At 39.5% G+C, this 23,977-nt stretch overlaps 1 protein-coding gene across 13 annotated transcripts in view; it reads left to right on the forward strand.

Annotated features, from left to right (window-relative positions):
- atp2b2 (ATPase plasma membrane Ca2+ transporting 2) overlaps positions 1–23,977 on the forward strand; it is a 217,933-nt gene that overhangs the window by 68,155 nt on the left and 125,801 nt on the right. For 4 of the 13 annotated variants that reach the window (XM_007238029.4, XM_007238028.4, XM_007238025.4 and 1 more), the window contains exon 1: positions 475–703. The exons of 3 other annotated variants lie outside the window; for them this stretch is intronic. The gene's annotated coding sequence lies outside the window, so the exon portion shown is untranslated. Of the gene's footprint in view, positions 1–474; positions 704–23,977 lie in introns of those variants that run through there. 6 more of the 13 variants (XM_007238021.4, XM_007238022.3, XM_022682418.2 and 3 more) reach the window with 5 other exon arrangements.

The following is a 23,977-nucleotide window of genomic DNA, read 5'->3' on the forward strand; positions in this document are numbered from 1 at the left end:
GACAGTAGGCAAGATCTAACTATGCTGAATTAAATAAAAAATCCTTCCAAAAACTGTGTGTCCTTGAAAGTCCCCCAGTTTTCCATCCTAAACCCCCCCAGCTTCCCTCTCGAAGTGGCATCTTCCTGCTGGTGTTCCTCCTGCTCGCACTTCCAGGGATGAGGCTTTGTCACTGGCGGGTGGGGTGGTGCGGGAGGTGAGGGGGCTTTAGCGCCTGGTTTAGCGCCGCAAAGGTCCTCTCTCTCTCCTCTCCAGTCTCCCTCTCTCTCTTTTTCTCCCTCGCTTCTTCGCATCCTTCCAATCTCCTTTCCCTCCTTCTGTCAGTCTCTCCATCGCACCCTTTTCATAAGTACCCAACCAAATCTCCAGTTGCTCGGTTGATTCTCCTCAAATACAGTATGTTGCCTCCTTGCTTTTCAAGTACAGCACATTAAAGCACAATTGCAAAAGGTTTTGCAGAGCTTTCGGTCTTGCAGGACTCTCCGTTCCGCAGGGCTGCCCGCCCCCACCTTCCCCACCACTTCCCCTGTCCCTTCTTCGCTCCCCTGTCGCCGGCTCACATGGTACAGGCTGCATGTGCATGCGCCTCCTGCCTCATCGAGCCGGGGCTTGCTGAGGCTGTACAGATGCTGAGCAGTGATTACTCTTCTCTATGAACCGATTCTTTCCCAGATTTGACGTTAGATGCTGATCATCCGTCCAAGTAAGTGTCCATTTTTTGTCTTGCACCGCACTTGGAGTCGTTCCAAAGCAGGAGCAGGCTCTGTCTGAGGTTTGGGACAGGAATTGCACGGGAAGAGCAGGATCATGCTCTGTTGTATATTGATGCAGTTGATTTTGAGTTTTTAAGGTTGAACAATGCAAGTGTGTTCTCTTGTAATGGAGTCCAGTTTAGCGCCTTGGCAGGTGGCAGGAATAGTCCTTAGAGGAATGTGCGCATGTTGTGGCACTGGTGTTGTTCACAAGCCATGCCAGTTCTATTGCAACCCCCGCCAAGCTCTGCCCTCCTAAAAATAATTCTCCCCTTTTGCATCCTCGTGGCTCTCTGCTGTCGCTGAGTCAAGTTCGCTCATAGGACGGCTAATTGTGTGGGCACTGGCGGGATGGTGCACTGTCCTAGAGTACAGCGAGTACAGTGGGTACAGCAGGTACGGCGGGAGGATGGATCAATAGATTTGTTTAATACCTTTTAAGAAAAGCTGTCCAGGTCCCAGACCTGCCAGACAGACTTGGTGCCGGAGGCAGAATCTGTTGACAGATGACTAACGTTTAATGACTAATGGGACGGTTCTAGAATGTTTCAAGGTGGGTGTGCCAGGCTGCAGAAAGTTTCCCCTTCAGAATAGAGCCAGGACGTGGCTTTTTTTTTGGGTGCTGGATAGGGAGAGGATCACTGACGATGACCTCCAGAGTTTTCACTTCAATGCGACAAGCGACAGGATTTGTGTGGTCTGTTGGTAAGGATAAGGTAGGGATGGGGCAATTGCAGAGCAGGGCACACAGTAGATCTTTGCTCTTGAAAGCACTTAAGGGTCCAGTGTCCCGTGTCACTCAGCAATGCCAAGCTAATTCTTGCTATTAATGCTTTAACTTCTTGAGGTTTGAAGGTTTTGTGTTAATTACATTAAGTAATTTAAGACCAATTAAGGTTGCTTGGTCTAGGAGCCAGTGCTTAGGAGGCAGCTTCTTGAAAATGATGATATAGCTCTATCTCCATGGTACAATTGGTTTTGCCCATTCCTATATTGTAAGTGACTCATAAATTCTAATCTAATTTGATGCCAGCCAGCCAGGCTTGCTTGCTTCTTCATCACTTCTCGAACCTAGAGCTTACTCACTGCTCAGGCATGAAACCAGCATGCATCATTTTATCTCAACGGGAGGGGGCAATCTGAGGAAATGGGCCACTTTGTGATATGTCATCGTCATGCATTGCATGTGCAATGAAGCCATCCCTAAGAGTGTTTCTGCTGCTGCAAAATTTAACATAACTGACACACGCTGGTGCCTGATGATTGCCATGTCTTTTATTATTGTGGCTCCGAACCTACCTAGCTTGGCTTTTAGCATGGAGGATAACTCACACCAACTCAACCAGGCCTGGCTGTTAGCATCTTGACTAACACACTTCAAACCAGCTGAGTCAGGCTGATAGCATTGTGACTTGTTAGTTATGAATTCTGAGAGTTAGTTTTGCCAGGTGTTGTGACGAATTCTAGCTCTCTGTCAGAATCTGACTCCCATTCACGTACACAAACCACGCAGCAGAATGAGTGTAAAAGATTCTCCTCAGAAGGGATAATCTACTATTACAGTAAAAGATAAAGCTCAAATTCTGGGGGCCTAGCTATAAGCATTGGGACTAACACACTTACACACAAGTCTGCCAAGCCTGGTTTCTGTGTCTGTTAGCATTGCAGCTCCAACCATAAAATCCTTACATTTTCCCAAAAATCATTAGTGCGTCTTATAATCTGGTGCACCTTATATATGTATTTTACCAGTCAGGTTGTAAGGAGCAGTAAAGCCACTCCGCTGAAGTACAGCGCTATAAAGGTTTCAGTTTAGTTCTCCAGCACCGATACTTGAGCAGTAGCATTAGCTGCTAACCACACTAAGAGCTAGCGTATTCAACAACCAGAGGTGAGTATTATCTACCTGTAGCCTGCTGATAACCCTGGCTAGCACTGCTGGATCACCATTAGCTTCTAACCATGCTAAGCACTAGTGTATTTAACATTCAGAGGTGAGTATTATCTGCCTGTAGCCTGCTGCAAACCCTGGCTAGCACTGCTGGAGCAGCATTAGCATTACCTGCTAACCGTGCAAAGTGCTAGCTCTTTCGCCGTTCAGAGGCATGTATATCGGACTGTAGCCTGCATGTTTACCATGTTAAAATAAGCTACGTGGAACGAACCGCCAGCTAATATCTCCCTGGCTTAACACTTAGGGTTCTTCAGTTCTTCAGGCTGTAGAATTAGTCACGGCCGCTCATCACTCCCTCACTAAAATCCTTATGATCACGAAGCGCTTCTAAAATTAGGATGATTGATGGCTGAGAGGGGGTTGGGGGGTGGAAGTGGGTGAAAGCTATATTCACCTTGTCAGTGTCATCAGTGCAGCTTCATTACAGCGGCAGCACCTGATGGACACGTCCACCGCTGGACCGGGGCCATAATTATTAGGCCATGTTCTGTAGGAACAGCTGAATTGCCATGTGACAATGAGAGAGGCTGAGTTTATAAAAGTGTATGAAGAGTAAGAGCGAGTTTTCAGCTCATTTGTACTAATTTAGATATTAGTTGGAAACTTATAGCCATAATTTAGGGATTAGAGACCTCTCTGGTAAGAATGTGTAATTGCACCAAACATGTAGAGGAGTACTTTTAAAATGTGCTGTGTAGTGTGACATTACAGTTAAATACTAGCAGCAGGGTTTCCAACTGTTCACTGTAGGTTTTACGACTTAATCATTAATAGTGATCACTGTGGTCTACACTATATCCACCTTTAGTCAACTTTAGTCGTCTCTAAGCAGCAAAGAAAGGGTTAACTTGCTCTTATAGCCTACAACACCAGGAGTCCACAGAGACAATCATTTTTAATTGAAATAAGTTTGAACACATTTTACCATATTTTTTTTCACACTATAAGGTACACCGGATTATAAGGTGCACTATCAATAAAATATATTTCTAAATCTATTTTCATACACAAGGAGGGGTTAGCAGCAGACAACAGGCTGATAATATTCACCTCTGAATGGCCAAAAAGATAGCCCTTAGCGGGTAATGCTAATACTGCTAAATAGTTAATATACAGTGAATAGCTCTATTTGAGTAATTTTTTAATCCATATTATGGCAAGAACTACTCAACTAAGTAAAGAAAAAAATACTTCAGGTCAGTCAATCAAAAAAAAATCAGGACCTTTGAAAGTATTCTCAAGTGCAGTCACAAAGTCTATCAAAAACTATATGATGAAACTGGCACTCATCAGTACTGACTCAGGAAAGGAAGAACAAGAGTTTCCTCTGTTGCACAGATCAAGAGGTTCATTAGTTACCAGCCTCAGAAACCGCAAGTTCACAGAGTATTTTGGTTTGTTTAACACTTTTAAGTTTCTGCATGATTCCTTATGTGTTCCTTCATAGTCTGGATGACTTCAGTGTTCATTTACAATATAAGAAAAAAAAAATACTCTGAATCAGAAGGTGGGTCAAGACTTTTGACTGGTATTGTATCCCCAGTGGAAGGTTGCCCAGGGGAAAACACTGTGAATTATGGGAGTTGGAGTGAAACTACACCACAGAAGGCATTATCAGTGGGTGGTAATGATCAGGAACTGCAGCATCTGGCTAGAATTGTCCATGCAAACAGTTGACCGGCGACAAGTGACTGTGGCAGGAATCACATCCACATTAACAAAATAAACCCAACACATGTGTACTATATGTAGGCCAGTGCAGTGTTCTTTTGCTTATGTGGGACATGGCAAAAGTCTTGGGACACCACACTAGTTCCTGTCCTATGGCATGGGGTATGCTAGTGTATAGAATTGTTCATACATGATATACAGTACATGAATTTTATTAAAGGTCTAAAGGTCTGCCCAGCGTTCCCTGATGAGCGTTCCACTCAAACGTATTAACTCGTAGAAACTGGTCGCTCGGTCTCCGTGCTCTCAATACCACGGATTCACGCCGTAAAGATGTCACAGCATATGTGATTTCACTTCCTCAGGCATGTCCTCCGGGTCTCTCTCCCTCTTTTCTCTCTCTTTCTTTTCTTCTTTTTATGTTCTTCTTTTTACCATGGACAGCCCATTCCCCCACCACCATCCCCCTCCCTGCCTGCTAAGACAGTGCACTGAATTTAATTAGACCAAAAGCTCCCCATGATTTTTACGCAGTAACGCATTACGCAGTAATGTGTAGGACGGAGAGGGCAGCTTCTCGCCACCTCCCCCTCGCTTTTATTGCGCTCTTTCTGAACGACCTTGTGGTGGCTAGCTGCTGTCCCATTCTCTGTTTTACCTTAATAGTTATGAGTTTTAAACATTTATTGATTTCAATTTGACAGCACACAAGAGATAACCATTTTTTTTTAGGTTCATTTTAGTCCATAATAATTCTATATAATGTTCCATCTTCTATATCATTTAAATTACATTATTTGCACACTCATAATAAAAAAAATTGGTTCTTGTGAATATATCTACACTGATGGGCATAGTGTAGATAAAATAAGGTGTTTTCAGGTAAATATCTAGTGTATTGCTATCTTGGCAATGGAAAACACAGGCGTGCTACTGGCTAAAATAAACCTGGACACACGCTGCTATCTACATGCTGCTATCTATTCATTGCTATCTACGGTGCAGTGCCTGTTGGTAGCTATGCAAACTTTTACATCAACAATAAACAGAATGCAAAATAAAATAACATTAGGTAACACTTTACTTGGATGGTCCATTTGATGGCCTCTTTGATGCTCAACTGACATTCAACTAACATTCAACTACATGTCTATTAAATGCAAATGAACTAAAATGTGAAAGTAAATGATTCTCTATTGAATATAACCCTACATTCAACTCTAATTCAAACGCTTATCTTAATATTTTAGGATTGGGTTTAGAGTTAGATTTTAAGCTTAGGTTAAGGTTAGGGTAAGGGTTAGGTGTAGGGTTTGATTTTATGGTTGATTACGGGTTGAGGTTAGGGTTAGGTGTATGGTTATGGTTAGGTTCTATTTTGAATCATTTACATTCATCATAGGGTTAAGTAAAATTTAATGGACATTCAATTCAGTGGTAGTTGAATGTCAGTTGAGCATCAACAAGATCATAAAATGGACCATCCAAGTAAAGTGTTACCTAACATTATTCTACATCAACACAAAATATTGATCATTGTCTTATTACTTTTGTTAGTGTTTGCTTGTTCATGTGTGGAATCTGTTGATGATATCCACTTATTGGCTGATACAGATGGGTATTTCAACAAATTGACTAGCGTATGTGGACAAATGCATGAAAACAGTCTAAGTTTCCTTTGCTGAGAAGCATTGGACATGTCCAGGTAGCTGCGCCCCTGAAATAGCAATCCCCCAGTCAGAGCGCACCTGCCTCTTAACAAGAATGGCAAGTGACACTCTGATTGGACATTACGCTCAAAACACACTCATGATTAGTTAAGACAATTAGTGCATCCCTTTTTGTGTATTTTGAGCCATGCAAGACGTACTTTTATCGTTGTTACGATAGCAAAAAACACTGACACAATCAAGCTGTGCTGTGCACGATTGTCGGCTCGCCTATGATTCGCTTATGGTTGATTATTAAAGGAGCGTGTTCAACCTGTTCAGGGCTTAAGCGGGTGGATTTGCATGTATGCTAGTACACTTTAGACTCTCTGTAGACTCTGTTCAACTAAAGAGTCAAACTGAGCATGTGCAAAGTAGTTGGCCTAGCTTGACCTAGAGTTCAGTTACAAATAAAATAAAATTTGCCAACACAGATTATTTATTTAGGCCAAGTTTAACTAGAATTTTAATAATGTTAGTTGAGGTAGTTGAGTTGATTAGTTTGCTATAGTTTATGGTGCAATTCAATATTTTTTTGTTCAGCTGACATAAAAAAACACATTAAGGAGAATTTTTTTTTGTTTTGTTTTTTTGCAGTGTATTTTTTATCTTTATCACAAAAAAAATCACAAGTAGTATAGTCAACACCACTTAGTGCACAGTGGTTACACAGAGAAACCATTTCAGATATGACCTTTGACCCTGCAGCTAAACAATCCCAACCCAAACCTGATTTAGTTAAATGGTTTGCAATTTGTCCAGATCAGTAAAACACTTTGACATTTTAAAAATGAATTCTCTGTGCGTTCCTGAAAGGGTTAATAGAGGACTCTCAGTTTTTTCCCTCTCCCCCATTACGTCTTATTTACCGCTGTAATGTCTGCGTGTAAATGTTAGTGAAGTGCTCCGTTGTCTGTCTGCGGGATCTATATTTGCATCCATTTACAGGCTGAGATTGTAAATGTCAGTGTATTTGTCAGTGAACATAAATAGCTGGGGTGTTTATGCTCCGCCGGGCCATATGTTCATCTTGGGAAGCGGCTGCAGCAGCAGGAAAATCTGCCTTCATGTCGTTTTATGTGGGAGAGCAGGACCACCCCCTAGCTGAGTGCAGGTTAACACTCTTGCAGCTCACTTCTACATCACACACACACACACACACACACACACACTGCCCAGAAATTCTAAAATGCACTGCTTCAGATCTTTCAGGTACACTATCCATAGAAAAATGATTTTGCTTAAATGTTGAACGTAAGTGTCTCAGGAGACACATTTAGGATTCTCGCGAGATCAACTTTTTCACAGATGTGTCTCCTGCAGTTGCTGTAGAAGGAGATGTCTCCTCTGTCATTGTGTTTCCATGTTGGAGCTTTTTAGTCATTTAGCCAGAAAAAAAATGCTGAGAGGGGCAGATTATGGCAGAAGTTGAGGTCCAATTCGGTGGCAATTAATTTATTTTTTAATAAAAAAAATAACGTTACTGACTCCAAATTAATCGTGTGTGTTAATGGTTTAACAATGACAGCCCTACTTTTCACCTAATAAAATAAAAAAGAGCTTAAATCAAAGACGTTTAAAATAATGTTCGGAGAGCATCCCTTGGTCCTTTTCCAACATACAATAAGTATAAATATGTATATTTACTACTAAATTTATATATATTGCCCATATTGGCCAATGCAGATGTTTAAAAAAAAACAAACAAAAAAAGAGTATCAGCAGATACCGATATAATTCCAAGATCATCATACATCCCTAAAAATGGCTTTAGTGCAGAAACATTTAAGCATTCTTTAATAGCTGACTGGCTGGCATTCTGGCTACTGAAAGCTGATTGGTTGGCATTCTATCTACTGAGAGCTACAAACCTTGTGTGGATGTTTCTTTATAAAACAGAGAAATAAACACCATAGAAGGATTCTACTGTTGCTAAGTATCTGTCATGGTATTTTAAGGTGTTGATCTGGATTTGCTATATGGTTTCTATAATATCCCATGTGGTTGCTGTGGTGTTACTTTATGGTTGACGGGGTGTTGCATGACAGATTAAATCATAACCAGGTGTAGTTATGCTGCTGTGGTGTTGAGTAGTGGTAGATGATGTGAACACAGGTGACCCCAGTCAGTAGGGGGCAGTGTGCAGCGGGTGCAGTAGCTGGAGCTGCAGGTTGGTGGTGGGTGGCGTGTTTGTTTAGTCTGAAGCTTTGCTGACCGCTGACCTGTTCGAGAAGCAGGAGCTGAGCGGCCAAGAGAGAACCACTGCTGGCTGTTGTCCCTGTGTAGCATTTAGTGACTCACACACACACACTCACATATGAGCACTGTCACGCTCTCCCTAACACGCAGACAAACACACACACACCCTTACTCACTGGCACCCATAAACATATACACACTCTCACACCAACACACTGCAGAGAGTAATTGCTCACTTATTAACACACCCGGGCACAAATACACACACCAGACTCTAATGATGTGGGCAAATACAAGGCTACAGTTATATTACTGTGTACTGGGATTCAATAAACGTTTATTTTCTGGTCTATTTTTATACCTTAGGCGCACTGGATTATAAGGTGCGTGGGTGGACTAATTTAAGTAAAGCTAAATTAAGTAAACAAAAACTGTAATTCTTTCAAAGTCTTTTATTTATTTACATTAAGCTTAGATTCCTAAATTTCACCAGCTCTAAGGCTGGAATATTAGCATTAGCGCTACACTGCAGAACCCTTATTGTTCCTGTAAACCAGGGCGATATTAGCTAATGATTTGTCCCATGTAGCTTTGTTTTAACACAGTAAATGCGCAGGCTACAATCTGATATACTCACCTCTGAATGGCGAAGTTAAAGCTAGTTAGAGCTAGCTAGTGATTAGCGTGGTTAGTGGTAATGCTAATGCTGCAGCAGTGCTAGCTGGGGTTAGCAGCAGACTACAGTCTGATAATACTCACCTCTGAACAGTAAAAGAGCTAGCGCGTAGCATGGTTTGTGGCTAATAGTAATGCTGCCCCAGTCTCTGTACTGGAGAACTAAACTCCTGTATAAAACTGTACTTCAGTTTGGGAAAATTTGCACTGCAGCTAACTTGGTTTGTGAAGAGGTTGTTAACTGAATAAACTAATACCAAGTGCATCTGCTACTGCTAATAATAAAAAAAAAAAACATAGAGGAAACACTGTGTTATTTATCAGTAATAAAATCGTATTTACATTTATGTAGAAATCTGCGTGTAGACACTGTGGTTTTATGATTTATGTAGTTCACTATATAGGGAGTAAGAAAATATGTATAGGCTACTGTATATTGTAATGTCAGCAAGTTTACAAAGCTTAGTTTAGTCCACATGAAAACTCTTCTAAAACTGCATTTTCATGTGGACAGGAGGCAAAAATACAGACAAAAATCTAAAAATTGTTTTTATAAAACCAGGATTCGATCTAAAATATGTGTGGACAGGACCTTATAGTATATTTAAAGCTGTGTATCAAAAAGAAGCAGCAGTGATAAAAACATATATGAATTTTTCGCTTCATTCATAGAAAACTTTTAAAAAGACTTTATTATTTCATGTATTATGGGAGTAAATGTCCACAGCTTGCATAAATCCATAAACAAAAATGTAACAAATCTAAATCACAGATTTTATCATTCAAATCTAGATTAGTTCTTTCTATTTCCAAACAGATTTAATAGCATCAGGCGCAGAGTTAACCCTGCCCCAGGTCACCCTCAGTGCAGTCTATATCTGCGGAGTGAAGGTGACGCCTCCACAGGATCAATATGCAGTGTCAGCAGATGATGGAAGCCTGGGGACTGGCGGAGGTGGCGGGCGGCGCATGGCGGCACAGCTCAGGGGACATCTGACATCTGAGAGGGCTTTCACCGAGGGCTCTCCAGCGGTCCCTTCAGGAGGGCCGGACAGCTGCGGGGGCGGGCGGCTCGGCGGGGGAGGAGGAAGTGAGATGTCCTCTGTTTTCTCAGAGTACAGACAGAACCCACTCGCGAAAACACACAGCAGAACTCGACACTCGCTCTTGCAGCCAGGACTTATCCACTAATCTACAGTCATGTTTCACAGAGGTGCTTAAAGATGGGGTCACTGATTCATATTACAGATTTTACAGTTTTTGTTATAGAGTATTTATGCTTAAAATACTCTTTATATACTGATATAGTAGGCAATAAATCCAACTCTCTGCCCAATAACTAGAATATCTAATCTAAAGGGACAATAGGACTGTAGAAATGTGTTTATTAAAACTATAAAAGAATTGATTAATTTCCTGAATGACAGTAATTAGCCTACATAGTTTTGTATTTTAAAAGCTTTTAAGTTTCCAAAAAAATCTGAAGATTGGATGATTCCTTAGAGTTTAGTTCAAGTATCTCAATTACAAAAAAATGATTGTAATCCTCAAATAAGTGTTACTGTTAAAAAAACAGTAAATAAATAGGCAACTATTTTCATAGGGCATCCCAAGATGCATAGCAGTGTACAGTTTTACAACAGAACATTACTACACGTCGTTTTATGTAGGAAAAGGATGATATGACTAAAAAGAGAAGAGCGAGAAAAAAGTCCTATCGTTTCTATAAACTGCAGCTTCATCACTTTCCAATGAGGATCTGTGATTAATCCATTGTGGAAAACGCTCAGTAATAAACTCTCTTTCAAAGTGTCTTTCAAAGTAACTTTCTCTGAGAGGTAAACAGTTCAGTTTATTTCTAAGCTAAGTTAAGAAAACAAAATTGTAATTCGATAAAGAAACATTTTCTCTTAAAATCATACAAGCACTGGATGTTAATCTACACAGATTTTTCTCCTGAAAACTGTTTATTTAGGTGAGTAAAGCGCTTCCAATCATTTACAGTAAGCTTAGATTTCCAGATTTCCACTAAGGCTGGGTGCAGCAGCATTACAATTAGGACCTAAGGCCGTCCGACAGAGCTACACTGAGGAACCCTGAGTGTTCTGTTAAGCCAGGGGGATATCAGCTAGTGGTTCATCCCACGTAGCTTGTTTTAAAATGGTAACGATGCAGGCTACAGTCTGATACACTCACCTCTGAACGGCCAAGGAGCTAGAGCTTAGCGTGATTAGCGGCTAACGCTAGTGCTGCTCCAGCAGTGCTATCTGGGGTTAACAGCAGGCTACAGGCCAAAAATACTCGCCTCTGAATGGTAAAAGAGCTAGCGCTTAGTGCAATTAGCGGCTAATGCTAATACTGCTGGAGAACTGAACTGAAACTCCTGCATAATGCTGTACTTCAGCAGAATGGCTTTACTGCTCCTTACAACCTAACTGGTAAAATTCATAATTCATATATAAGGCACGCCGGATTATAAAGCACACTGACAATTTTAGGGAAAATGAAAGGATTTTAAGTGTGCCTTACAGTGCCAAAAATATGGTAATTGTCCAAATGTTTGTGGACACCCCTAGTAATAATTGCTGCATCCAGTTCAGCTGCATTGCAAAGTTGCACCCATTGCTGCTGATACAGATGTGCAAATGCCCAGAAACACAGCTTAGTTTACAGTCTAGTCCCTGTAAGGAAGTACTGTCAGTAGAATAGGACTCTCTGAAGCAGATAAACAAACACAAACCTATTACCAAATCAGTCATGACAAGATGTGAACTGTCAGTGTAGGATTATAAAAAAACAAATATATAAAATTATCTTTAAAAACCAAAAGATGTCTTCCCTGGACTCCAACAAAAGCAAGATAAGCTCTTATTTTTAAGACCCTTTGATTGTATGACAGGACATGAATATGCTGGTATATCAATGTTTATTTTTTCCTAAATTTACTATATTATTTATTTTTTCCTATATTTCTTCCATATAGTCTATTTTCTATATTGTTTGGGGCACATTGGTAGAACATTGGTCTGAGCTTTTCCTAGAAGTCTTAGCATTCTTCCAGGAATCGGTCTCATCAGAAGGTCACCTGAGGTCGCTCACCTTGACATATTTCAGGTGCCTGATTTTTTTTTTGTATTTCCTGTAAAAGGCAGGAGACCTTTCACAGTGTGTGATATTGAAAGGCAGGGTGCATTAAGGCTTCAGCGCCAACAAAGGCCAGGCGTTCAAGTGGACCGCGGGCAGCCATGTGAGAGACATAGCGTGTAATCTCCGGCACTCACCGCCAAGGCCCGGTGAGCCCGCAGCCATTCGCCCTGCCATTCTTCAAAAGCCCCTCTCTCGCCGCGGACAAAAGAGCGACTCTGGGGAAGAAAGGCGGCGCGGCTCACAATCTCCTCACCCTTTAAACTGGAATGACTTTGAGCCTCGTCTCTCTGCTCCAGCGCTATTTGTTTCAAAAATAGGCCCGTCTTTCTGTGTGCCACATCTGTGGGATGTGTGTTCAACACAATTACAGATCACTGTGCTTAACAAAGTCCTGCTCATTTGCTGCTGTACAGTTGGACACGCTGAGCCGTAAGCAACAATCTGCTGGAGAAAATGGCGTTTATAAAATGAAACAACATGAAATAGCAGGTAATAGCACAGTTTTTGACCCTATTAAAGCAGGTAATGCCTTTGAATCAACATTTGCGGTAGTATTTGACAATTTGCAATCACAATATATTTGGTTTTCACAATATCTTATCAATAACCTTATACCCAGCTAAACGATTTTGATTATTCTATAAACCAGAAAATTGTTTAAACTAAAACAACTAAAATAAATTCAAGTCAAGTGCATGTACAATATGTACAGGAAATACAGAAAACTGAAATCGCGTTACTCTCCTACCCAAAGTTACAGCAGAAAAACATAAAGCGATAGTTGACTACAGAACAACTAAATAAAATTATAAATAATTTAATGAAATTAAATAGACAGTAAACAAGGTCACAGATATAGACTTACATGATACAAGTGACAAAATACAATAGTGCAATATAAGAGTAAGAGTGTACCAGTTAAGTATGATGGTTTAAACAGAACACATATAAACATTAGTGCAAATATAGAGGTTCAAAAGCTTAAGGCTGCTAAAATATACGAGTGCATACAGTTCTTTAAATGTCACAGTTGTAGGGGGAATTAAAGTGGGTATGACAGTACAGCAAAAGCAGTAGTATTAGGGGGTGTAGAGCAGGGAGAGAGTTCAGCATCCTCACAGCCTGATGGATGGAGCTGTCCCTCAGTCTGCTGGTCCTAGCCCCGAGACTCTGCAGAAGCTGACTGAAATTAAGCATGGAACTAAGCATGTATTAATGTAATATTGGATATTTCCAATATTAGATAAACATTTATGGCCACGTATACATTAAAACACATATGTTGAGTTTATTCTGTTGCTAGTTTGGATACTGAATACAAATCTATTTTATTCACCTGACCATAAATTAGAATCTAAAAAGTCCAAAGTAGAATTATTCCGCAAAGCGCTTGACATGAAAAAAATAACAATTTAAGCATAATAACCAAAGGATTTAAGTCTAATTATCTCAAATTTTCAGTAAACATTACTTAAACAATTTGAGGCAGCTATCACCTCCAATTACCTCCAAGTCAGTTCAACTTATTCAGGCTCACAGTGTGGTAGAGCACTTTCAGCATTCTTTTAACGCTCTTAGAAAAAAATTTCAAGTTTTTCATATGTTCTTAAAACTTTTTTTTAACTTAATTTTAATGTCGCTACAACATCATTTCTCAGTGTTTAAACTTTTAAAAGTTTAGTAAATGTTTCTAATAATCATTTTTATGCAGTCTATTATTATGTCACAAATTTTAAGAATATTTCTGGAACATTATATCTGTAATGTTAGAGGCCATCCTTCTTGGAATCTTTTCAAAGCTAAAAAAAAAAAAAAAACCCACTAAAAATTCTTATTCTGTTCTCTATAAGCTGGGTGTTTAAATATGGAATGTTCTGATATTTAGTGAGTAAATCTCTATGCATTTTTGAGGACAGACCAAATTGAGTGTAAACTCTAGGGTATACTCATGCCTATAAAATATGCTCATTTACTGTATTTTCCACACTATAAGGTGCACCTGATTTTAAGCCGCACTATTAATTAACTTCAATTTTCTGGTCTGTTTTCATATGTAAGGTGCACTGGATTATTAGGTGCATTATTTTTTTAAATCAGCTGAGCGCTGCTTGTTAATCTACACAGATTTCTCTTCTGAAAACTGTTAATTTGGGTGAGTAAAGCACTTCCGTTTACTACAGTAATCTTAGATTCCCAGATTTCCACTAAAGCTAGCCAGACAGAGCTACACTGAGGCAGATATTAGCTAGCGGTTTGTCCCATGTAGCTTGTTTAATCACTGCAAACGGGAAAGCTACAGTCTGACATACTCGCCTCTGAACGGAGAAAGAGCTAACTAGCGGTTAGCAGGTAATGCTAATGCTGCTCCAGCAGTGCTAGCCGGGTAAGCAGCAAGCTACAGTCTGATATACCCACCTCTGAACGGCGAAAGAGTTAACTAGCGCTTAGCGCGGTTAATGCTAATACTGCTCCAGTCTCAAGCCTCGGTCTAAACTATAGAACTAAAGTATAACGCTGCACTTCAGTGGAGTGGCTTTACTGGCTCTTTCAATCTGACTGGTAAAATTCATACAAAAGGTGCACTGACGAGTATTTTAAGTGCGCCTTTTAATTTGAAAAATAAGTTAGTCAATATCAGTGTACAAAAAAGGCACAAACAATTTTTTAAGCATCGGCTTCATTTGTGTTTATTGGAAAGCTAGTAGTCATCTTCCCTAAGAACCATCCATCACTGCTGTTGTAGAAAAGAAATGAAAGGTGGGTTTACACCCACCCCTCATCCGGGTTACAACTCCCCTACGTGTTCGTTTGATAGAGAGTCGCAGACAGGTGGAGTGAAGTTGAAAGCAAACCAAGTATTTGTTACAAAGTACTGAATATTCAGGAGAACCCACACATGAAAGACCGTCTAACAGCCGTCCCAGTATAAGTTCTGACCCCCTCTGATCTGACTCCATGTTTTATACCCCAAATGACGTGAAACCTGCTGATGAGGCGTTGCTAACGATTAGCTCATGTTAATATGCATAATTTCATGTGTTAGTACTCAAGTTTCACGTGTCTGACCGGACCGCTAGTGTCTGACCTTGACTGTGTTCTTCCAGAATGGAACAACGTGGCACTATCTGTGTGAGTGTGCATCACCCCCCGCTTTGAAGCAGCGGTTTTTAGGGAGGCACTCACTCACCAAAAGGCCGCTTTGATCTAAGAGCCTCTTCTGTAGCAATTTAGCCCCGTACCGAGCGTACCAGTCGAAATCACACAGAGTGTACCAGCCGATGATTGATGGCCGTTAGTTAGGGTCATGCAGTGAACGAAATGCTTCAAGCATAAGCTACGCAAGTCACACAATAGATTTCATATATTATATGTTAATGTGTTAGTAACGCGTGGTTAGTCCGCCATACAATAAATCCTATGTGTTAGTAAACGCCTTATGTATCATGTGGGTTAATTTGTCATAATAAAGTCTGTGTTAGTCACATGCCTGATCAAACAATGTTTTACTATATATGTAAAGAATATATTGTGATTATTGGTTAATCTTCTATATAAATGCGTGTAAAATACACTGTGAGTAAAAATGATCAAATACAATGTGAGTATTGGCTATGCATATAGAATACAAGGTTTCACACAATGATTATGTAATTATAGATAAGATAAGTAATCATAACTGAAAGATATTTGTCAATACACCCAAGGTATAATAAACAGTTACTCTTCACTGGCCAGGGTTCTGCTGAAGTTTATAGGGTGATATTGATGTAGGCCTATATCTCTGTGTGCATTGAGAGCGCACTGCTCTGGCCTCTTCAGCTTCATTAGATCAGCTATAGTGCGGCTAATCAGAGGTTGATGTCATTGAGCTGCAGTGGGAGGAGAATAAAGCAGGGGAGCGCTGTGTGTTGGGATGACCCTGAGGTTGTGTAACTGGTAGACTGGTAGAGGCTGGGGGAGCTTTAGCGTGCATGATGTGCATGTTTCTGGATAGATATTACATGATTATGAGTCAGGCATGCAGTTGTAGACATCACGAGAAGCTAGGCAGATACTACGGCATTTGGTGTTTGTGCTGTGGGGTTGCTTGCTAGTTGCTAGGTGGTTTATATGGTATACTTGGAATGTGTTGCTAAATTGTTGCGATGCGGTTGCTAAGTGGTTGAAATATAAATAGGACACAAAATGTAGTTATGCATTGCTTTGCACAAAATGTAGCAAATTTATAAAGTATATATATATATATATATAAATGCTGGATTAAGTGATTTTTTCCCCCTTTTTTGTGATTGGTCAGAATGATCACATGATGTAGATGTGGATGAGCATTGTTCTGTTGAAACAGCGCGGTAAAAACATTGCATCATAATAGTTTAAAACTATCCCATACTGAGTATATTGAGTCTGATTGAGTCTTTTATTCAGTAAAACTGGACTAATGATGCTTTTTATTAAAAGACTTTCTATAATAAAATATACAGTTTGGTCAGTCTCCTTTAAACACTGAGGATTTTCTTTGATATATAAAAAGTGCATTTTATCACTATCCAATAAAATAGTCATTTTGCCCAACACCCTACTTTAACACAGCACTCTTTTAGCGATCTACAGGTGAGACATCAATTGCGCACTGCGCAGCTTGAATTAGGGTGTGTGTGTGTTTCTTTGGTATTGTGAGGGTGCCAAAAATATACCTTGTCCAGCTCAAAACGCATCTCTTAATTAATCATAGGTGTCACTTGCCAAATGGCAAGATGCAGGTGAGCTCTGACTTTGTATCTTCATATCTTAACATCGCTGCGCTTTTGTGCATCTCAAAAGAGGAAACTGACCTGCTCATATACGTTGTGAAAGAACAGTGTTATTTTATTCTTTATTCTGTTTGTTGTTGAGGTAAAAGCTGGCTTTATGCTCTGGAGCGCGATTGTGTGTTTGTTTAACGTGGGGGCGCAGTGCATAGCTGAGACAGGAATGGACTCTGACTGATTGGTTGTTGTCTAGATTTATTTCAGTCAGTGGTGCACCTGTGTTTTCTGATGCCAAAATAGAAACACACCAGAAACTAACCTGAACACACCTCACTTCCAGAACACCACACCCATCAGTGTAGATTAATTCCTAAACTCTGTCGCTATTCTAACGGTGTAAAAATACAAAGAGTAAAAATAGACTGTTGACGGGTTGTAAGACAGCAATGAGCATCGCATTGTCCCTTTCCCAGGATGTAAGAAAGGGCCCATTGACTTCTAGATCTGATTTTTCACTCGATGCCTAATATTCTATATTCTATAAGACAATACCTCCTCCTTTAAAACTTTTCAACCTTAGGATTCTAATGTAATGGGACGGGACATTTTCCCCTCATACACAATCTAAATTTCACCTTGCCTTTTGTCTATTATCCGTGTGATTAGTTTGTACTGGGAAAGCTTCCAGTTTGCTCTGCCAAGAGAACAGGTGCCACAGTATCCTTCATAAAACTCTTCATAAGAAATCTGGCAACGGTGGCAAAGCCTGTAAAAAATGGAGACTATCATTTCATAGCAGCTGCTCTGGAGACACAGAGACACAGCTGGACCTGAAATGATAGTCTTCTCTTTCTTTGTTCTTAAAAAAGAAAAACAGGACTGGAACATTCGTACAGCGCTGAATTAAAGCAGTTTTATAGATTACTATGAGTTGCACTGGTGGCCAGTAGTAATTCACATGGGTATCTCTAAAGCCATTGTTTTTTGTTGTTATTCTCTTTCATAACAGTTAGTACAGTGTTTTTAGTATTCGTTACAGTTCTTAATGAGAAATGAATTGGATCACGGACATTTGATCATGGTATTGGCCTGTTGATTTTGATCACATTCCACTTTAATTGCAGTAAACCCATATATTTGGATGATCTATTCATGTTAACCTGTTAAAATAGATGGCCTGGCCATTTGCTTTTGATCACATGCAACTATAACTGCACTAAACTCATCTATACAGATAATCTTTTCATGTTAAATTAATAAAATAGCTGGCTGGTCAACTGATTTTGATCATATACAGCTTTGCCTGCAGTAAACTCATCTATACAGATTATATATTCATGTTAAATTATTACAAATAGAGGGCTGGAGATTACATTTTCATAATATTCTGCTTTGAATGCAGTAAACTCATCTATATAGATTATCTACTTATCTACTCTACTTATCCTATTAAAATGTATGGCTGGCCAGTTAATTTTGATCGCATTCAGCTAAAACTGCACTGAAAGCATCTATACAGATGATCTGTTCATGTTAAATTGTTACAATATATGGCTGGTTAGTTGACATTGATCATATTCTGCTTTAAATGCACTCATCTGTGAATTCATCTATACAGTTGATCTATTGTATTAAACTGTTTAAATAGATGGCCATCCATTTGATTTGAATCACATTCAACTTTAACTGCACTAAACTCATTTATACAGATGATCTATTCATGTCAAATTATTACAAATGGATGGCTGGCCAGTTGCTTTTCATCATATTCTGCTTTGAATGCAGTGAACTCATCTATATAGATGATCTATTCATGTCAAATTATTACAAATGGATGGCTGGCCAGTTGCTTTTCATCATATTCTCATACCTGTCAAGTCTCCCGTTTTGGCCGGGAAACTACCGTATTTTACTCCTCTTTCCCGCCGTCCTCCCGTATTAGTATTTTCCCGTAAATTTCCCGTATTCTATTAAAATAAAAAAATATATATTATTGAGGAGACAGGGCACTGACCGCTCTGTGTCTCTTAACCAATCGTGGAGCCGATTCAAGGAGAAAGTCCCACCTTTCAGGAGAAACAGCCAATCAGCTTGCAAAGGAGGGTCAGTGTGGGGAAGCCCCCCCCCCCCGTCGCTGTGAGTTCAGGCAGCTAGTCGGAGCAGCTGATGTTAAAACATATCTGGATATTCAGCGATTTTTCTAAAAGAAAGGTAACGGTAGGCTAATCATGTAAACTGTGATGAGATTTTTCTGATAGCTGCTTAAAAATACTCGTCTCCGAAATAAAACACACAGATTAAACCTTTTAAAATAAAAAAATACAGCTTGTGACTCAGTTTAAGCAGAAATGTGGAGAGGACCGAAATTAACTGAACTGATCAGGGGTGGAGTGATCAAAAGGAAGAAGTATTAATTAAAATTTATTGTGCAGGCCCCTTAGGACTAATTTTTACTGATGAAACATATCTGGTCCATGTCCTTTTAGTAAAAGCTCATGATACTATTTTTAGGTCACCAACAGTAATTTTGCAGAATTTGTGCACCCTTTGTTCAATTTTAAATCCATTAAATAAATAAAAAATATATCATATAAAAGAGTGCATTTATTACAAAAAAGACATGAAATCTTAATTTTTTAAAAAATATATAGAAAAGGATTTTTAATTTGGCTGTATTAAAGAATGACATATGTAGGAATGTCCACAACATTTCAGATTCTGATAATCTAATTGTAGTGTGTAAGTGGTTCACTTGTGGTTATTTTAGATTTTTTGTAAACTTGTTTTAAAATGTAAGGGATACTGAACCTTCGTTGGGCTGGTGGGACGGCTTTAAGCGTACAGAGGAAAATATCCCTTATTTTTAAATCTAAAACTTGACAGGTATGTATTCTGCTTTGAATGCAGTGAACTCATCTATATAGATGATCTATTCATGTTAAAAAGTTTAAAATAGATGGATGGCCAGTTGATTTTGGTCACATTCAGCTTTACCTATACTAAAATGTCTATGCGGATGATCTATTTATGTTAAACAGTTAAAATAGATGAATGGACAGTTGATTTTGATTATATTATCTGTTTTGCCTGTAGTAAACTCCTCTATATAGATGATCTATTCATGTTAAACTGTTCAAAGTAGATGGATAGCTGGATAAAACTCTGACAGGAGCTAATATAGTGTCCCATGAACACAGAGAACTCAGGCTGTGCATGACAGCAGATGGTCTGCAGTGTAAAGCTCTGTACCAGCAAAGTGGGCATCGAGATATGGGTTTTTAATAAAGAGGACAGTGACTGTGAAACATGTCAGATAATAAATGTATCTGATAATATGATGAAACTTATAGTATGTCGTTAAAACTCTAGTACATTCACTAATTACCAGCCTGCTTGGTGTCACCTTCGATTGGTTGACTTGATATATGTTCCCAGTGACATTTTGCATTCGTTAGTAGGGGCGGGACTCACCAGAGACCTCATGATACCTTATTACTATGATAACTGCGCAGGATTTGATGGACAGACTACAACAGACTACATCATTAAGGTTTTTTTGAATGAAGTGGTTGCTATGGTATGCCAGGTGGTTGTTAGGTGGTAGCTATGCTGTATGCTATAATGTTGCAGGACAGTTGTTACAAAGCTGTTTAGCGGATGCTTGGTTAAAGTTAGGACATTATTTTCCAACTCTGGCACCACCCTGTCCTGCACATTTATTGCTGTCACTGCTCCCAACACATTAGGTATTCTAGTCAGCTTATTACAGTCATATGAAAAAGTTTGGGCACCCCTAATAAACATTTTTAGTTCTAAATATTTGGGTGTTCGCAACAGCCATTTCAGTTTGATATATCTAATAACTGATGAACACAGTAATATTTCAGGATTGAAATGAGGTTTATTGTACTAACAGAAAATGTGCAATATGCATTAAACCAAAATTTGACCGGTGCAAAAGTATGGGCACCCTTATCATTTTATTGATCTGAATACTCCTAATTACTTTTTACTGACTTACTGAAGCACAAAATTGGTTTGGTAACCTCACTGAGCTTTGAACTTCATAGCCAGGTGTATCCAATCATGAGAAAAGGTATTTAAGGTGGCCAATTGCAAGTTGTTCTCCTATTTGTATCTCCTCTGAAGAGCGGCATCATGGGCTCATCAAAACAACTCTCAAATGATCTAAAAACAAAGATTGTTCAACATAGTTGTTCAGGGGAAGGATACAAAAAGTTGTCTCAGAGATTTAACCTGTTAGTTTACACTGTGAGGAACATAGTAAGGAAATGGAAGACCACAGGGACAGTTCTTGTTAAACCCAGAAGTGGCAGACCAAGAAAAATATCAGAAAGGCAGAGAAGAAGAATGGTGAGAACAGTCAAGGACACTCCACAGACCACCTCCAAAGAGCTGCAGCATCATCTTGCTGCAGATGGTGTCACTGTGCATCGGTCAACAATACAGCGCACTTTGCACAAGGAGAAGCTGTATGGGAGAGTGATGCGAAAAAAGCCATTTCTGCAAAAGCACGCCACAAACAGAGTCGCCTAAGATATGCAAAAGCTTAATTAAGATTAATAGGGGTGCCCAAACTTTTTCAAATGACTGTAACTTTTGGAATTTGTTCTAACTGCCTGTGCAGCTCTGCTAAAACTTAGTTGTGATCTTAGCAACCCTGGCCATTGGAACAAAATCCAAAATTACCCATCTCTATTCAGGACCAGGGTTCAGAAACACTAAGGAAGATGGTTGTGAGGCAAATGCTAAGATATCCCAACTGATTACAATGGGATTGCATGCTAGTTGGTTTATATTTTCTATGATGTTGCTTGGTGGTTGGTGTGGTATCCTAGGTGCCCAGGTTGGAGGACACATTACCTTTTTTTTTTAGTTTTCAGTAATAGCAAATGTTGCAAGTGTTGCTCGCAAACCAGAATTGTTAAACTTCCTTTGCATAACTTTTGGCAGCATTTTATCCAGCTAGCCATCGATTTTAAACATTAAACATGAATAGATTGTCTACATACCTTATTTTTCGCACTATAAGGCTCACCTTTTTCTAAATCCTTTTTCTGAAAATTTACAATGCGCCTAATAATCTGGTACACCTTATGTATGAAATAATGCAGTCAGGTTGTAAGGAGCAGTAAAGCCACTCTGTTAAAGTACAGCATTATACAGGAGTTTCAGTTTAGTTCTCCAGCATTGAGGCTTGAGCTGTATTAGTATTAGCCGCTAACCGCAACGCTAGCTCTTTCGCCATTCAGAGGTGAGTATATTGGACTGTAGCTTGCGTGATTACCGGGTTAAAACAAGCAACGTGGGACGAACTGCTAGCTGATAGATAAAATATTGCAATTCTAAGTTTACTGTAAGTAAGCAGAAGTGCTGAATAAACAGTTTTCAGGAGAGAAATCTGTGTAGATTAACATCCAGCACTTATTTAATGTTGAAAGAATTTTTTTTTTTTTTTTTTTAAGAATTACAGTTTTGCTTACTAAGGCGCCCCCAGCCATGAGACCTTACTATTGTCTCCTAAAATATGCCCTATAGTCCAGTGCGCCTTATGTATGAAAAAAGACCAGAAAATAGATGTTTATTGATCGAACAGGTCCATTTTACCTGCAGCAGGGAACACCCTCTTTTGATGTTCACTGTGGCCTGTTTTCCCATTTCCCCCAATTCATGCCCCTTCTTGCCCCAGTCCATTTAAACCAGTAAAAGTCTTTTATTACTACATTAGGACTATAGTATTATTTTCTGTGAGCCAAAATGTCCCACCAGCATAATGCATCATTTCAACTTTTGCATTCTAATACATATTGTTCATTTCAGGGTTCATTTCAAGCATGCAACAATTAAAAATAAAATAGTACTAATTATAATTCCATTATAATTGTTTGGACCTTTCCTCTGGGGAACGTGCAGAGCCCTTCCGCACTCATTGCAGTCTTTAGAGCGGAATTGCTTCAGCCTGCCTGCGTTACATAATTCCTTTAACATTTCCCTCCTCGCTCGTCCCCTCCAGCCAACCTCAGCGTAACGTGTTCTGCCATGTTCTTGACGTCGGGTCTCAAGATCTCTTTTAGCAGGGCTCTTTTGATGTTCACTGCCACCCGAGTACCCACAACCCCCACCCACTCTCATGCCTGCGCCACCATCAGTATCAGTGTAAGGTATAGAAGTGTATAGCTGTAACTGTATGACATTAAAAAGTTACAAAAATAGTATATATACAGTATATATTACTTCAAATTCTATATCAACAGGATTAAATCATTTGCCCTATCCGGACGGGACTAGTTTTTCAGGGGGACGCCTGTAAAAATGTATATATTTTTACATCCTTATTGCAATTAAAAAAAACAGGAGGATAAGTAAGTTTTTTGGCTTTTTTGCGTTCAGTAGCTCCTCCATTTCCACTCACTGTTGTGTTAACCTGAATCTCAGTGGATTGTGAAGTGAAGTGTGATTGGACAAATAGCTATTTTATTAAACGTAAGGTTACGAAACGCAGAGATGTCCGTTCTAAAGGGACTAAAATTAGGTCCACGGAGTTCAGCGAAAAACAGTAGGAAATTCAGCCTGTAAATTTCTCAGAGGACGTCTGAGAAAAACACATACATGGTCGTTCCGGACGGGAATAAAATCACAGAGGACTCCCAAAATAAGAAACTTTCTCCAGGACCCCCCTGAGAAATTAATCCCCCCCAGAGGCAACTCCTAATTTTATTCCTAATTTGGTTCAATATTAAGAAATGTGCATTGATTTATCTTTTGCAAAACTGAAAATCATCAGTCTTCAGATTAAAGTTAGAATCAAAAATCTGCAAGTTACATGCTATGGTCTCCTAGGTGGTTTCCATTGGGTTGCTAGGTAGTTGCTAGACAGTGGCTATAGTATTCTAAGTGGTTGCTTTGATGTTACCGGATGAGTGACATGTTGTTACTGGCTGATTGTTATGTTGCTGCTAGACAGTTGCTGGAATTTATATGGTTTATTACGTGTAACTATGTGATTAGAGTTTACATGCTTAACAGTTGCTATGATATCCAAGGTGGTTGTTGTGGTGATGCTAGATGAATGGTATGGTGTTGCAGGGTGGTTGCTACAGA

This window comes from Astyanax mexicanus, chromosome 24 (genome assembly GCF_023375975.1).
Source record: "Astyanax mexicanus isolate ESR-SI-001 chromosome 24, AstMex3_surface, whole genome shotgun sequence".
NCBI classification, from domain to species: Eukaryota; Metazoa; Chordata; class Actinopteri; order Characiformes; family Acestrorhamphidae; genus Astyanax; species Astyanax mexicanus.